The sequence below is a fragment of the Zonotrichia albicollis genome, chromosome Z (assembly GCF_047830755.1).
Source record: "Zonotrichia albicollis isolate bZonAlb1 chromosome Z, bZonAlb1.hap1, whole genome shotgun sequence".
Taxonomy (NCBI): Eukaryota; Metazoa; Chordata; class Aves; order Passeriformes; family Passerellidae; genus Zonotrichia; species Zonotrichia albicollis.
Genome location: NC_133860.1, coordinates 35,532,982 through 35,549,773, shown reverse-complemented (window position 1 = coordinate 35,549,773; position 16,792 = coordinate 35,532,982). Strand labels below are relative to the sequence as shown.

General features: G+C 42.2%; 1 protein-coding gene across 4 annotated transcripts in view; it reads left to right on the top strand.

The window, feature by feature from the left end:
- ELOVL7 (ELOVL fatty acid elongase 7) overlaps window positions 1–16,792 on the top strand; it is a 62,311-nt gene that overhangs the window by 27,884 nt on the left and 17,635 nt on the right. Inside the window, exon 1 of one of the 4 annotated variants that reach the window (XM_074533526.1) lies at window positions 2,284–2,351. The exons of the other annotated variants lie outside the window; for them this stretch is intronic. The gene's annotated coding sequence lies outside the window, so the exon portion shown is untranslated. Of the gene's footprint in view, window positions 1–2,283; window positions 2,352–16,792 lie in introns of those variants that run through there. 4 annotated transcript variants of the gene reach the window in all.

Here is a 16,792-nt window from a genome sequence, read left to right as displayed (position 1 = left end):
ACCATTATTTCTGTCCTCCCCCAACACTCGCAAACTTGCTTGATGGTTCAAATTACCTTTGCTCCTGAAGTGCATGGAAAGCAAGGACTCTTACTGTCTTTATGGGTTCCAAAGAAAGAAAAGCTGTTGATGCTAACACTGTTGGCATCAAATGTGTTAGAGCTGTTAGTTTGCATGTGGTTGTTGTTTTTTGGCTTGCTTTTCTTTTTTGCATGAATGACAACAGCTGTGTATTTTTGAAGCTTCTGGGTAACCTACTTTTTATCGCTTTGAACCCCAGTGTCATATTTTTTCTTAGCCAAGGCAGCCCTATCAGGCAGGGCAAAACAGATTTTGCAACACAGGAGGAGTATTAGTTGCTGGCTAAGCCACATCCCTCTGGACAAAGTTAAGACTTACTACCCTTGAGGCTCCCAAGAACTCTGTCTGAGCAGGGATGTGGTGGTTCCTAAAGTTTGTTTTTGGTTTTTCTTGCCCAGTATTTTAGACAAAAAAATGGGTTTGAACCAAGAAATAAAAAATGGTTCTAACTTCCGATTGCCGAAGGGAAAAGGGGATGATTTAATTTTGTTATGTGATTGTTCCCCTCCTAGGTGAGACATACAGTATTGCTCAATGGTTTATCATATTTTGACATATCCCTTTTGGCCAAACCCAATGATCTTATTAAGACGCTCTTTCAAAAGCCCAGGGATTTCATAATCTGTCATAATCCTAACAATTCCAATAGAAGCATGAAGCAAATCCTAAAGGAAAAGATCCTCTTCCTACTCCCCACCCTAATCAATCACTCAGTGTTATGGAGCTTCTGCAGGATCTCTGTTACAAACTGTTTTCCACATCCTGCCATCTATTTGTCAGCTTCTCGTAATGTTTCCATACTTTTAACAAGCTTTCTGTGGTGGTTCTGCCTCTTGTTATCACAAACTTCAGGTTTGAGCTTTGAGCTTCTTGTTGTGCTCCAACTCAGAGACTCCTTATGCATCTTTGCATTGACATTGACCATGCATTCATTTCACAGATTAGCTTACAGATCCTTCATCTTGTGCATTTCTGTACATCTCAAATGTTTGCCTCTTTTCTTCAGGTTGCCTTCATATTCTCTCCCTCCTCACTGTTTTTGCAGTCTTTTGACTCAAGCAATCATCTCCATGCTTACCATCTCAAAAAGCTATAATTTCTAGCCTTTTGTGGATTAAAATGATAGACCAACTTAAATGGAGCACCTGTTTACATGCTAGAAATTCCCAGTTACCTTTCTTTGTGCCCCATACTTGTCTAGATGGGAGTCACTGGGGACAGTTACTGTCATGCTGAACATCCTCTAAGAGAGGAGTATTTTTTGGGGTGGGAGTGTTCCCAAAACCAGCGAGCCAAAGCTGACTGGTTGTGTTTTTTTTTAAAAAGGAATTTTTACACTTTCCTGGTGTTGCCTTGGGTGACACTTAGCTGCCACAGATCCCAAAGCAACCCCAAGAAGCCAGTTTTCCTTCCTCCATGCTAGTGAGATTGACATCTAAGTGCATTTGGAGAACCCCTTAACACCACACCAGTGGGTACCACAACAGTTGGAAAACCAGCTGTCACAGGACCACCAAACAGTTTGGAAGGGTCCTTGAAGAACCTATTTCCAGCCACCTTTCTGTGGGGAAGGACAGCATTCCCTAGACAAGGTTGTTCAGAAGTCCTCTCCAGGCTGGCCTTGAACACTGCCTGGAATGGGACATCCACACCTTCTCTAGGCAACCTGTGCCAGTGCCTCAACACCCTAACAATGGAGAACTTATTCCTAATATCCAATCTAAACTTACCCTCTTTCAGTTTAAAGCCATTCCCCCTTGTCATATCATTACATGCCCTTGTTAAAAGTCCCTTCCCATCTTTCCTATAGCCCCGCTGAGGCAGTAAAAGGTACTATAAGATCTCCCTGAAGACTTCTTTTCAGGCTGAACAGCCCAAATTCCCTCTGCTTTTGCTCACAGGGGAAGTTCTCCAACTCTCGGGTCGCACTTGCGGCTTCTCTGGTCTCGCTCACGAGGGTTCCCAACCCCTTGCCCCGAGCCTCGGTCGAGTGAGACGCGCCGGGCGGTGCCGGGGCGGAGCGGAGCAGTGCAGGGGCGGTGCCGGGGCAGTGCAGGGGGCGGTCCGGGGGCGGTCCCGGGGCGGAGCGGGCCGTCCCCTCGGCGCCCTCCCGCGGGCCGCGCGGTGCTGCCGCGCAGTTGCCGCCCGGCGGTGCGGGGACAGGTGGGGCGCGCTGCTGCCACGTGAGTGGGTCCGGCGGGAGCGGGAAAGCGGAGCGCGGCGCAGCGCGGCGGTCTTGGGAGCAGGAGCCTTCGGCGTTCTTCCGCAGGGTCTGTCCCGCGCTGGGCGTGCAGGGCTGGGCGGGGCGGGACGGGACGGGACGGGTCTGGGGCTGCCTCCTGCCTGCCTTCCTTTCAAACTCCCTGGTTGCTCCCGCGTACCTCTTCTCTCTTCCGCAACCCCTGGCTGCTCCGCGCTGAGCTTTTTTGCTCCGCACCTTCGTCCTCTGGGTGCACCTGCATCCCTGGTCCCTCTCCCTATCCGCCCCCTCTGTGCCATACTTCCAGACTCTCAGGCTCCTGTGGTGCTTCCTCCTCCGACCCCTCTGAGTGCACTTCACCCTGCGGTGCCTTGCCTCCAAGCATTCTCACTGTGCCCTACGCCGCACCGCGTCTGTGCCCCTAAACCATTTCACCCGGTCTGGCACCAAGCAGTTCTTGTTCCTCCAAACCCTCTGGTTGTGCCCCACACCTCCCGGTGCCTGTCTCTCAAGGACCTGTGGCTGTGCCTCCCATGAACAGAACTCTCCTTCCTGTCGTGAAGAGCAAGTTACATCGTGGCATGTGCATCACCGCACTGCATCAGGGACCTTATTGTTGAAAAATACTGTTTCTTCCCACACCTTTTGATCCCAAAGGGTGATCCCAGGCAGCAAGAAATGGAGGTTTTTCTCTTCAAGGGTGAGGGTTGGAGACAGTCAGGGGAGAGGTGTGGCCCATGTGCTTAAGAAGGTGATATTAAAATGTAGGGCTGGAGGGATGATGTCTAGCCAGGGGTTGTCTGGCAAGCTGGAAGGGTGGCTATCTGGCTTGCTGCCTTCCTCGTCTTTGGAGACAGGTCACCTTTGCTGCCATGTGGGGCAGGTCTGTCCTCAAGGACTGGCCACATAGGCAGTGAGGCCAGGAGCCAAGGAGGCAGGTCAGCGCCAGCTGGGGGGGTTGATGAGGCTACATTGGAGCTGCCTCTTAGATTTACTTGTCCTTTGCAACTGTAGCTGTCATGTACATTGTTATAGAATTGTAAGTTTGTGTATACTTAATTTGTGAATACGTTTTGAATTGAAACTTTGGTTGGGTCTTGGGTGTTGCTATCAGCAAGACAAAATAGTGTGATGCTTGAAAAGTCATAGTGAGGCAGCAAACCAGCTCTTACAGATTTTTTTTTTTGCTTGCATAGGAAATCAAGGTATGTTAATTAAAGGTGTTCAGACAAACCAGAAAACTTACAGGCATGTATGGATACTCTCATACTTCATTGTAATTCAGTTCTTCCCAGACCCATGTGTAGGTCTGTACTGAGCCCTACTACCATGTGGGAGAAGTTCCAACAAGTTTTTCTGGTTGTTGGAAGCAGCCTGGGAACATGCTGCCTGATTTATTCTGCTGCTCAACACTTGGGGTGCTGCCCGGAACGCACTCGGGCTGCCTTGGAGCTGCCTCAGGTAGAGGTGGAATCATGGTGTATTGACATGGCATTAGGCAGCGTGGATGTACCCTGGAAACACTTCCCTGAGGAGTGGGAGTGCTTGTACTCACAGGTTTACCTGAAGAAAATGTACAAAGATGTAGAATTTGAAAACCTAGAGAAACATAGGCTTCTAGTGAGGCACTGGAAGAGTTTGCCTATAGAAGCTGTGGATGCCCCAGCCCTGAAAGGCCCAGGCTGGATGAAGCTCTGAACAGCGTGGTCCAGTGAAAGGTGTCCCTGGCCATGGCAGGAGTTTGGAGCTAGGTGATCTTTCCAACCCAGGCCATTCTATGATTCTTTGAAATTCTTGCTAAGCAGCACCTCTGTTGATAATACAGAATAATGCAACTTTATGGTATTTCAATACAATGTGATCTTTCTATTTAGAACTTATTGGTAGAGCAAGACAGGTTCTGGTACAGGAAGCAATATTCATGGAATGTGTTGGGAAAGATGCCACAGCATTAGTCAAGTAATACAAGCCAAATAGGATTTAACTCATTATGAAACTCAGGAAATACCATGAAATGCTGATCAACTAGTGGCATATCAGTAAAAAAACTAATCAGGGGCGGTTTTGTATTTTGACATGACTTGATGGCATTTGCCAAGTGTGAACCCTGTGCCTCTCTGTGCCTTTCCTGACTTTGTTTCTCACTGCTGCAATAAACTGGCAAACCTCCCCCCCCCCACCCCACTGTGGACTTCTGCTCTTCCTCTTGAAACTGCTTCTGCACAGTGTGTCTGCTTCCTCTGGCCTGCCTGTATCTGGTTGCCTAACACACAAATTTCTGGAGGTGTGGGCAGCTGCAGAGTGAGGCAGAGGCACAAGCAGCACATGGGATGGGCATGGGAGGCATGTGTGGGGTGAGGGAAGTGGGAGAATGTCACCTCTGTGCCATGTTCAAGGTCAGGAGATGGAAGGGAGCCAAGATCCCTTTATGGATCTTCATTAGCTGCTTGTGAAATTGTGTTTGTTGTACTATGGATCTAGCTTGGCAGACTTCATGTGGCATCTCTCCCTGCCTGATGACTGCCTCGGCATGGCTGTCAGAGGCTGGTGCCCATAATTTTCCTGGTGAAGGCTGGTGTGCTGAAATAAGATGGTGTAGATATCAGTTATGGGTTTAGACCAACTGTGTTTTTTTGCCTGGAGTGGCTCAAGGACAACTTGTAAAATAGGGATAGTAGAGCTATAGTACATAGGCAAATATGAATTGGTAGGATGTTGACATCTTCAGTGTCACAACATATTTTATACAAATAATGTCATAGCCCAACACTCATATTTTCTTCAGGCTAATGGATGCCTGAAACTTTAAGCTGCTTCTCAAAGCCTGGGCAACTGGAAAGGAAAAAATACTTGTTCCCCTCACTATTCCTCTGTCCCTCACTGCAGCTCTTCACTATTCTGGTTTTCTTTCATGAAGTCACAGCATGTGACACATGGGCAGTGTTTTTATCAGTTTCTTGTTGCCCAAGTATGTACTAAATTCAAGAAATGGCAGACTTAGGTGTGGTTTTGTCTACTGCAGTTTATGGATTGTTAACTTCAAACAGCAGTTTTGGTAGGCCTGAGTACTTAAAGGGAAGTTGGTCTTTGCTTGAAAGCTGCCCTGAAAGCTGAGTGGTTACTCTGCATTTTTCCACAGTGCTAGGGAGCAAGTCCCATGTGCTTGCCCTGGGACCTCACCCAACAGCGAGGCTCATTGCTGCATGTAAAGGGCAAATACAGCCTCAAGGGTGGAAACAAAACGTTTTACTCCTCCAAAAGATAAGATTATTAGAACAAAAGAATTAATAAATCTAGTAGTTAGTTTTGTAAACCAATTGTACTTTTTTTTAAACAGTTCAGTTTAAAGGGTACCTCTAAAGCTAGAAGGACATGCAGTAATTTAAGTGCCTCTTGTCACATTTCCAATTTTCCAAAAGTTTGGCAAAGTTCCAGTGATGTAGCAAATAAATTTTTTTTTCCATGTATATGACATTTAGTTGAAATCCAAAACATAAAAAATTAAATATGTGAGTTTACACTGATGAGAGACACCAGAATAACTTAGGTGTTTCTTATCTTTACTTGTCTTTGGTTTCAGTGTTTAATGCTGACCATTGACATGCAAATATTGAATAGTTAGTTGGTTTTCATTTTGTTTTTTGGTCATTTTTTCTCTATTTTTAATCAATTCACAAAGTAAAATGCTTTCAATGTGTCTGTCAAGATGTCTTTTTTTTTTTCTTCTGCATGTTTTTTGTTTTTTTCGTTCTTTCTGCATATGATGGCTACATGAAGCAATTTATCGCTGAAGATGTTGATTAGAAAACACCTATAAGTGATTCGTGAATGGAGTAATGTGAGATGAATAAACAGTTTAGAGAACCACAGATTTGAGTGTCTTTAAGTGTTATCTTGGTTCTTGATGAGAGTCTGAGGAATTGAATTTCAGTAGCATTTAATTTCAAAATCCTGAGGTAGCACACAAATCTCTTAAAAACTACTTGTGAAGCTTATCCAGCCCAAAGCAAACTCTGGCTTCCACCTGCAGAGAGGCACACATGTCACAAGGAGGACAAATACAGGTGTCAGTAAACTCTATGAATCACCTTATTTGCTAGGAGCAATGGTATTTGGATTGCCCCTTTACACTGTGCCAGGGTAAAAGCAGCAAACACATGAACCCTTATCTTCACTCCACTTATGATAGCTACTTAGACTGATGCTGCAGTTTCCCCAACATTTCTCTTATTCCACCTGCTTTTCTTTGCATATGCTTCTTGTGTCACTTTTCTTTTGGACTGGAGTATTTCTTGGTGAAAGGTGGTACTAAGAAGCACTGAGGAAACAGTCTGGGTTAAAAAAAAAAACCTTTCTTTTTCTGTGAGGCTTGCTCTCCTGGGCTGGGTCTGTTTCTCAATCTGTTTTATTATGCAGCCAGAAAAATGGTTGTTCCAGCAGAAGTCAAGGGTGACATAGGAGCAGGTATGAGTAATAGGGAGAGAGGTTGATTAAAATTACATTGCTACTATTAAAAGTGCTCTTATAATTGCAAACTTACCCTGTAAACAGCCAGACTTGCTCTGCTTGAGCAGGCTGTGCTCAAGAGAAGCTGCTTGTAGCAGCTTTATGAATTCCTACATGCTGCCTGCCTGTGTTTAATTGTATTGTAAAATTCTTTGTAGTTTGGATTATGTTTTATATTGATATGGGCCTTGCACTTTGGGCTCTGTGCCTGGAACCTCTATTCAAAGACTTTTTTTTTTTTAAAGCAATGCCTCACTGAATGCATGTGAATATGAGCATAAGTTTGTCTAGTGCACTGCAAAACCCTGTGCAAAGAAATAGGATGTACTGTGCAAAAAGCTGCTCAGTTTCAACAGGCATCTCATGGGCTGGAATTCAAGAGAATGCTCCTATCCCAGTGATGGCATTCAGGGTTTATGGCTATGCCTGAGATAAAAATATAGCTTACTCTATTCCTTTTATTCTTTGTTTTCTAACAAAAGAAGGGGACGACTCTTGCTGGACTCTGACTCACAAAGATCAGTTTGTTGATTTGGAAATAATTTGCATTGTATCATCAGTCCTGAAATGACTTAAAGCCAAGTCACAAAAACCTGATTCAGTGGTTCTCTGTATGCTTTTAGAGTATGGGAATGGTTCACATTGGTACTGTGTTCTTTCTTTCAGGAAAGTTGTGGTGTTATGAATAGAAGGAGATAGGCCTGTGGAAATGTCTGTAGTCAATTCAGAGAAGTGGTAGCTGGCAAGGTTTCCTTTTGTACAGGTGAAAATTACTTGGATTCAAGTATATTGCAAGAGAACAGTGTGTTTTACAGTATTTGCATTCTTAACATCCACAATAATCCCTTTTGTATTTGTTTAAATGTACAGTTGGAAAAATCTAGATAAAATACATTCTTTATCATTTTGTAGTCAGAATTCTAGCTTGTTTGTTCCGTGCTGAAGAAACAAAAAATCACTTTTTAGTCTTTAGCTCTACAGAAGGGGTGTGACAAGCTTAATGAAATTATTTTAACTACTATTATTATTACTTTGGATGTGCCCTTGTCCCCCTTTGTCTCTTGTGAATGACAATTGTAGAATATACAACTGATCAAAACCAAGAGGATAATGAAGCAAACTCAAATGTTCACTGTCAACTTGGAATTGAAACCTTTCATAAAATTACTTGTAAGGTACTTCTTGAAAGCCTTGTTACAATCACTCTCATTATTTCTGCTGTGCTGACAATATTGTTTCTGTAGCACCTGTTGTTCTGTAACAAGTCAGGTTGTTAGGGAGTTTGCTTAAGTTTGTTTTTACATGAAAAAGGAAAAAAACCTTTTAAGACAAGACTGTAAATAGCCTTGTGCCATAGCCCTTAAATATTTAGGAAGTTAACTCAGTTTAACTTCTAACTAGGAGCATGGCAGATTTTCGAAAGAGAGGAGTGTGGGATCTCAGCACCTCATGACTGAGGTGCCGAGTCACCGAGACCACCCTTGGGGGGCTCGGGAGTCCTGGAATGTTGCCAGAAGTGTCTGGTGGCTGGACTTTGATCCTACACAGGAGATGACACCTGTATGAGGATAGGAGGGTTTCACCGGGGTGAATGGTGAAGGGATTAGTTAATTAGAGAGTGAAACACAGGGTTTAGGATTTCTGTACAGGGGGGTTTAGAGAAGTAAGATGGAGGAATTGGGGTGTGTCCTGTCCTTCTTCTTCTTCTTCTTCTTCTCCTCCATCTTCTGTGGTGATGGTGGCACTTTGGGATTGGTCATTACTAAAAGTGCACTGGGCAATAAGGGTGAAATGTATTGGGGAAAAATGATAAATATTGTATACGCAACTTTGGGTATAAAGATAGGTGACCGCCCCGGAGGGCAGACAGTGTGCTCATGGCTGGCTGCTGAGCAGACCTCTGTCGGGCCGAGAGAAAATCTTTTAGATAAGCAATTAATAAACACCGAGACCGAGAAAAGAACTGAAGCCTCTTCTCGTCCTTTGAAACGCGGGCTGCCCCAAGGCCACCCCGGGCCTTTCCAGGCCATCCAAACAGCCGAAAACCGGACAGAGGAGGGAATGAAAAATACAGGTGCCATTAGAATACTCTGTGCCTCTCTTCACCTAGTCCTTTAATAACTGCTTGAAATCTTAAGGGGTAAGTATTCTCCATCTGAATTTCAGACCATCCTGAAACAGCTTTTTGTAAACTGAAGTGATCCACTTAATCAGTTAGGGAAGCTTATCAGAAAGTTATGGAGAAAATGTTCCTGAACATGGACTGGACCATGTTGAGTTCTGATTTGCTCTGAAATTTTTTCCGGTTTTGAAATGAGGTTGCTATTTTATTTTAAAACTGAACATCTCATATACCCCATTTGAACTGCATTTAAAAGTATGGAATGGAAAATTGCCTCTGGAGGTGTGGAAATTGTGCAATCTGGTGTTCTTGCTTTTATCCTGTAGAGAGTTTACGCATATTGTCGTAAAATGTGATATTTCATCAGTTGCTTTCATCCAAGGTGCTGAAGCATCACCTTTGATTGAATCTAGAAAGACATCTGTGATAAGTGAGGGAGTCACTTTTAGAGACCATGAAATTATATGACCTTGGCTCTTTCTTTGAGATGACTGCAGTGGGAAGAGATCCAGTCTTCCTTTCCAGTCAGTGGGATGGCATCACACTTTTTGGATATGGTCAGCTGGTTGAACCTGCACCTGAATAATGTATATATAAGACGAGAAATATGTGCAAAAGCAAATTGTTTGGCTTACGTGTGAGCAATAGAGTCATTGTGAAGTGAGGCAGAAGAAGAGTAGAAGCAAACCAGGTTTGCTTTCATAATGAGGGCTATGGTGTTGTTTTAGGTTCAGAAAAGGGGGTGTGCCCACTAGTTTTGCATATTAACTGGAGTATTGAACCAGCACACAACACTTTGGTTTTGTTTACAGCTTTGCTGTGTTAATTGGTAGCAGACATGCCCCTTTTTCTCTGGGGGCTGAGAACTTCATACGGAGAGTGAACCAAACCCACTGACGGACCTCTCCTGCAAGGCTTTGAAACTTGTACGTCAAAAATACTATTTGACATATAACTTAAATGCATAGCTATACATAAGTCTAATTTTCTTTTGTATTGGAGACAGTCCAGTTTTATCCTGTTATACTGCTGTAGCATGCTGAGTAGACTGTTAGACACTTGTCTGTTTCTAGTATACTGGTGTTTTAAAGGAGCATTAGTATTAGGCTGAGTACTCTGCTGCTTGCCAAGCTTCTTTATTGGAAGTATTATTGTCTCCTGTGTTATTCTGATGTTGCATATCCATAGTTTAATGCACTTTGTTGATGGGATCTCTTTTTTTTTTTTTTTAAGCTATTTGTATTTGGCAATCTTTCAGGATCGAAAAGAGGACAAAAAATGTGCAGTTGCCTTGCCCAGAGATAGCTGGTTCATCCCTCCATGCTGTCTGGATGAACTGTTGTATTTTAAACTGCAGAGATGTCTTGTGATCCTGGATTGTCTCCAAGTCATTGGAAAGATAGTTAAAAGTACATTCTGTTGTGGTAGTGGAAAATATTGATAGAAGATGGAAAAATCCTTACGTACCTGTGATCAAACTTGTACATGGATGTGTTGTTTGATTCTGCTTCTCTGTGAAATTACTGTTTGGTGTTCCAGGCTGATTTAAAAAAGCTCTGAGTTACAAACTCATGGCCTGCACAGTGCTGCTTTTTGTGCCATTCTTGAGCTTCCAGGAGGTGCAAAATAATGAAGACTTTTAGAAATCCCTATTAGCAAAGGAACTGAGGTCTAGATAACTAGATCTGGAAGTATGCCTTCACAGCTGTGTATTGTTATTAATGTATCTTTGCCCATAATATCAACCTCTATTCTGTGTTTTGTTCTGTAAACTCTTGCATATTGATTTCTTGGAATTTGAATGAAAAATGTATATATTTTAAAGCTGAATTTTCATAACAAGATCTGGTTTTAAAAAATCTTTGCAGATCAAACCAGTTAATGTTTTTAGGTAATGGATGATTTTGCTTTCATGAGAGCTCTTGAGGTTAGGCTGTCTTCTGAATACTGTCCATGCAACATTGTGTTGCCCACACAGCCTTTTTCTTTAGTTCCTACAGGCCTTTTCCTGCTCTGGGTCACTGTGTCTGGATGTTTCCTCACTCCAATACTTATAGGCAAACATGAATATTCCTATTCTATACTGTTTCTTGAGTTCTGACCTCCAAGTCTGTCACAAGAACCCTTTCAAAGTCCAGCACTTCCATAGTCCTTAGAAGCTTTTCCATAGCAAGTGGAAAAGAGTATTTTTGGAACTGCTGCTAGCACTGTATGAAAGCAAAGGTGCTCCCATTCTTGTGTTCACCCCATGTGCCCAAGCTGCCAAACTGGATCTGCCTCCAACGGGTGAGTCATCCCAAAAACAAAAGGTACTGGGGAAAGTTATCAGGCAAGTAGTGCAAGCAACTTGCAGGATGGCTGGAGTGGTACCCAAAAACTTACTCAAATTTTGAATAGAATCAAGTCGGGGTTCATAATGTATTAATTTCCATGCATTCATCTCTGGATTCAACATATAATCACAATGCAAGTGGCTTTGACTTCAGGATGAGCGTGTGGGGTAATTTCCTCCAGTTATCCTTAAACTTCAGATACCTATTTGCTGTCCCTTTCCATTCTCCACCCCATTGTGATTCCACCATTGAGTATAAGATATATTAGAAACATCTGGCTTTTCCATTTCAGGAACTTGTATTTCACTTTTTCCCTTCCACAGTGACTTTGGTCAGGTGTAAGTGTAAGCTAATTACCTATTTATTGGGTTTTTTTTTAAGTGGAGCTCTTCATTGGGATGTAGAAATAAAAAATTGAGTGCCATGAGAAATTGACTTTTCTGCTCTGTTTAGTTGTTCTGACTGAGAGGCCTGTGTCTCCAAACAGTGGTATAATGTGCCTTCATGGGTTGCCTGATACTAATACTCATGAGTGTGCTTCATAGTGATTAACCAAACCTTTCATCATGCTGAAGAATGTTAATTTAAACAACAACAACCTAAGTCCTGTATACCTCCCTGCATAACCCTCAGTGATTTGAAACTTCCAGCTGCAGCTGTATAAATTACCAGCTCTGGACTGGGAGGATTTAGGATGTGGCAGTTGCTTCCTGGAGTGCTCCAAAAACTACATGTGCCAAGACTGGACATGGGAGCGGCAGCTTTTTAATGATACTGTCAGCATGCTTTCTTGGGTAGGAGGAGTCTTCTGAGACCTTGGTTTAAAAAGCACTCAGGACATTTCCTTTAAAGTGGCTTTTGTCCCCCCAAAGTTCTGGCACCACCTGTCACTGTGACCGTGTCACACGTCCCGTGCTGACGTTGCGCTGTGCGGGTCACTGCCAAAGGTGCTAGCACAGCTGGTTCCCCCTCTCTCGGAATAGCCTCCCAGAGAGGGTGCAGTTGCTGATGTTTACAATGCTCAGCAGCATGTCCACTATGGTGCATGGAAGCTTAAAAAGAGGGGGGAGGGAAGGGAGGGTGTCAGTTCTAGGTCAGCTGCCTTTAAAATTTATGCCTGCCTACTGCAATGCAAGCAAAATAGGAGCAGAAGGAATGCATTATTTTGCTGCCTAGGATATCAGCCCAGGACCCAGAGGGTGGGTAGGTTGAGCAAGTGCAAGGCAGTGGGAAACAATGGTAAAGCAAATTAGCTCACGTCAGCATGGGAGAGTGGTGTGGGAGCAGTTCAACTACTGTAAATTGCTGCGTTAGAGGGTGTACAAAATAGTATGTTGCAACTCTGCACGGGTGTTATCAGTGTTACTACTTACTAATATTCTGAACCCAGCAAGGGTAGAGCTGGTGCAATAAAAATTCCATAAAATGGCATTGATTTTGCAATGTTGTTTTGCTATGGCAACTGCAGTGACAAGAGCTGAGTGTATACTATACACAAGATGTAACTGTGGAAAAACACCTCTTCCTTTAATAATTATGAATATTTTTCACTTTAGTTGCTTACCTCTTCTTTCTTAAGGTGAATATTGTGTTCTTAAGGTAATTATTTACTTTTCTTTTTCCATCTCCTCTTCCTATTAAACTCTTTTCTGATGTATTTTCATGTTACAAAGACAGCTCCGTCTACCTGTCTTTGTCTACTGTAAGTGAAAATTATGGTCTAATTTTTTTTTCCCTAGTGCTGAATACCAACTGGTATATTACCATTGATTACTTGGTTATGACATGTCTTTGGAAATAAAAAAGCTTGTCTACTTTTTTTTTCCATTGGCACTGGAAAGGTTAGCAAGTTGCTACCTATGAGATGAGTCCTGTTCCCTTTATTTTTAAGAAGTCTTCTCTGGAAGCTGAAGTCTAGCTCTGCTTTTCTGTTTCTGTTTAGCTTCCATGGAGTGACCCCCACTGTGACTATTTAATGGCAATTTATGCTGTTGTTCTGCTAAGAGGTGGGTAAACACAAACCAAGTCCTTGGTAGCAAACTGCTTCTATTGTGATTAATTCAATATATGAGAGCCTTATATTAAGGTAATTCTTATGCTATTCAGTTAATTTTTATGCATTAACTCTTAACTGTAAATTAGGGTAGATGATATGGTGGAGTGACTCAGTGACTCAGCTTGCTGCTAAGCAAAGGGGACACTCAGACATTAGACATCTTTGATCCCTTTCATTCAAAGTATTTAGTTGGCACTTGCACTCCCTCTCTCTTTTTAGAGCTTACCTATAAACTGAGTATTAAAAATGTGCTTCTTAGCTTAAAAAACTCAGTCTGTGTTATCTTTTGCAGTGCAGGTAAATAGCAGTCCTTACCCCTCTAGTTCAGTACAGAGCTCTATATTCTGTTTTGCTTGGTTGCTAATGATGTGTATGCACTTTAGAAACACCACAGCTGTAAATAATTCTTACATATCCTTATCAGAACTGTCTCTACTATAGCTGTTTGTAGAGGAAAAACAAACTGAATGGGTAAGAGCTCTGTATGTTAGGAAGATGTTGGCTTGTAGATAAATGAGCAGGGAGCACAGGGGGTATGAGTTAGCATGGTTGCACAGCACGGCTGAAAATACTAGATTGTGTTACTGCTTTCTAGCCTTTAGTTCATGTTTTGTGAAAGTCTGCTTAAAATGACCTAAAGCTCAGTTGATCTGGTCTTTCAAGTAAATCTCAAATGGTGCGTTCCTAGTTGTACAATAAGGTAAGGAGGAAGCAGGCGAGTCTAAATCCTTTGGGAAAGGAGGATATTAACCTGGGTTGGATATAGCCCAGCTACTAAATCAATGCATTACCAAAGGCCTTTGATAAGGATAATGATATACCACTATCTAATGGAAGTGAGGTTGCATTAGCAACCTTATTTTGACTTCTAAGTGAAAGTTGTCATGCTGTGTGTGCCTCAGGAGTCACTGTGTATGCAGGTCTAGGTGACATTGTGAGCTGGTATCACTGAGCTAGAACAAACTCAAAGGAACCAAGGGTAAGTAGTGCACTGGGGCACCAAGGAGAAGAGCTGCTGCTCTAAGCTCTATGAGGAGCCACTCACTGCAGTAGAGTAGGGAGGTGAGACTGGTTGGCTGAAGGATGGCTGACATTTAAAAGCTCAATAAAGAGCTTTTGTTAAAGGCAGGGGAGCACTGAAAGTAAGTTGGAATCTTAGGAACTTTACATCTGCTAATGTCGTTTGTTTTCTCTGAAACATTGAAAGTATGGGGAGAGAAAGTTGGTGAAGATACAGTGATGTCCATGGTGCTCAAGTCCTAAATGAACCTGAGAACTTTATCAGGGATGTGCCCAGAGTGTCATACTTGATTTAACCTGATAAATAGATTCAGACTTGCAAAGAAGCTTCCTTCCAGGCTATGGTTGCAAGAACTATTTAGACTTGAAAGGTCTTTCTGTTAATGTAGAAGATTAGTCCCTAGGATCATTTCAAATGCATCCCTGCAACCTCAGGTGATATGTTTAAGATATTTGAGATACTGGTGATGACAGATCTTTTCCTGCCTTACTGTAGCACAATGTAATTTTTGTGGTTTCACATCTCATCTTGTAGAGTGTCCTGGTGGACAGTGGGATGACTTTTTGAGGTGGAGCATGTGAAGTGTTTGACTATCAATCAAGTCCAGGATTGTCTATGAGTAGGTGGGACTGGATGATCATGTGGCCTCCCTTCATTATCAGCTTAAAGGGATCTATGACAGGGCTGTTATTCCTACTTTTCTCCCCTTCTATGGCATTTCAATTTGTGAGTTTTAGTGTTTCCTTTGCACAAGCCAGTGCAGCCTTTCAAGTCTGAGTTGACTGAGAAATAATAACTTTTTTTTCGTTCTCAAAGCCTAAGCTTTAATTTGGATTGGTGAACTGCTGTGGCTTATCTTGCAGCTGCCTGGAGCAGCCCCACTGGCAGTGATGCTGTGGGACTGGACTGCACAGGGGGCCTTCGTCATTCAGACACTGGTGACTGACAAAGCAGGGCTATACTCCTGAAATTGTTCCCATAGGAAGGGGATTTTCCATGCCTGTTGTTGCTGTTCAGCTTTGCCATGAAGTTTTCAGCATCTGTTCCTTTAACTATTTATAGAGAGGTGTGGAAGCAAATACAAACTGGTCTTTATTTTATGCAGCAGCAGAGTGGGAAATGCATTGGACAGACATTTGAGAAACCAGTGAGAAGTGTAGTTGAAATGAAACCTGTTTTCACTAGTTGTGCTACTTAAAGTACTTTAGTCACATAGGTGAATAACAGATTTGATGCTAGTTTAAAAAGCAAAGGATTAAATAATGAGGTGCTATGTAAAAAGATCAGTAAGAGTGACTATACAAGATAAGCATTAGATATCTTATTGCATAGTTCCAATGAAGAATTTTAGAAAATGTTCTAATGAAGCTTCTTAAGCCTCAGAAATCTGTTTTTAGGATGTTCACTGTCATCTAGCAGGGGCAGTGTTTATAAGTGATATTATCAAAGAGGAAAAAGCCATATAATTTAAAGCAGGATGTAGCAAAATGCATGTGAGGCGAATCTCACAAACTGGGCTGGATATGAAGGCATAAAAATTGAAAAGGTGACAGAAACTTTTCTCAGCAAAATCCATAACAAGAGGTGACACCCAGCTGAAGTTTAAAACTTTGTTGCAGAACATGGGTGAGTAATCCATGTAATATAATAGGCAGTTTGTAGTTGCTTGCCATGTGACATAAGGGAGTAGTGTAGTTAAAATAACTGCAATTATGTAACACACAGCCTTGGGAAATAGGAAGGGCAGAGCTGGTATTTCCCAGGTAAATCTTAAGATACCATCTGCAAAACGTCCTAATTTAATTACCTTCTGAACTTCAAGAGCAGAATTAACAACAGTATACAAAGTGATTCTGAAACATGAAAGTTTCATAATTGTGCCTGAATATGTAAGCCAGTATTACTGCCATTTCTTAAGCGATAATTTTGAAATCAGACCTGCATGTGTCAATGTTGCTGTAGGCTCTCCCTCTCTTCCAGTGGGGTCTGCAGGGTGGATGATTCTCCAGTCATCATGGGCTAGGTGTGATACTCCAGAAGTTTTGTTTTTGAGACCCATCTTGGGTGTAAATTAGACCACTGAATTCTGCCCTGGGTTGTCATAATCTCCAGACATTTTCTAAAGGTTCACTGTAAAAGTATCTTGTCTGTCTTTTTAGAAATAAGCGTTTTTCTCTCTAATGTTTATTTTTAATGTTAAGTGTTTAAGTTCATGTGAATTGAAAATTGTTTTTTTGGAGTGACAGAGCTTATATTAGATTGTTTCATTCTGAGGGGGTTTTTTGTTTGGGTTTTTTTTGGTGTATTTTTTTGTGAAGTTCTTTTATGTGCATATTTTGTTTAGTAGCCATTAACATAAAACAATTTTTGTAAAATTACTATTTAAAAGCAAATCTTGATATCTGTTTTATTATTTTAAAACTATGTAGGGGGAATAAATGAGCATAAAGAATGGCAAATATCTTTCATGTGG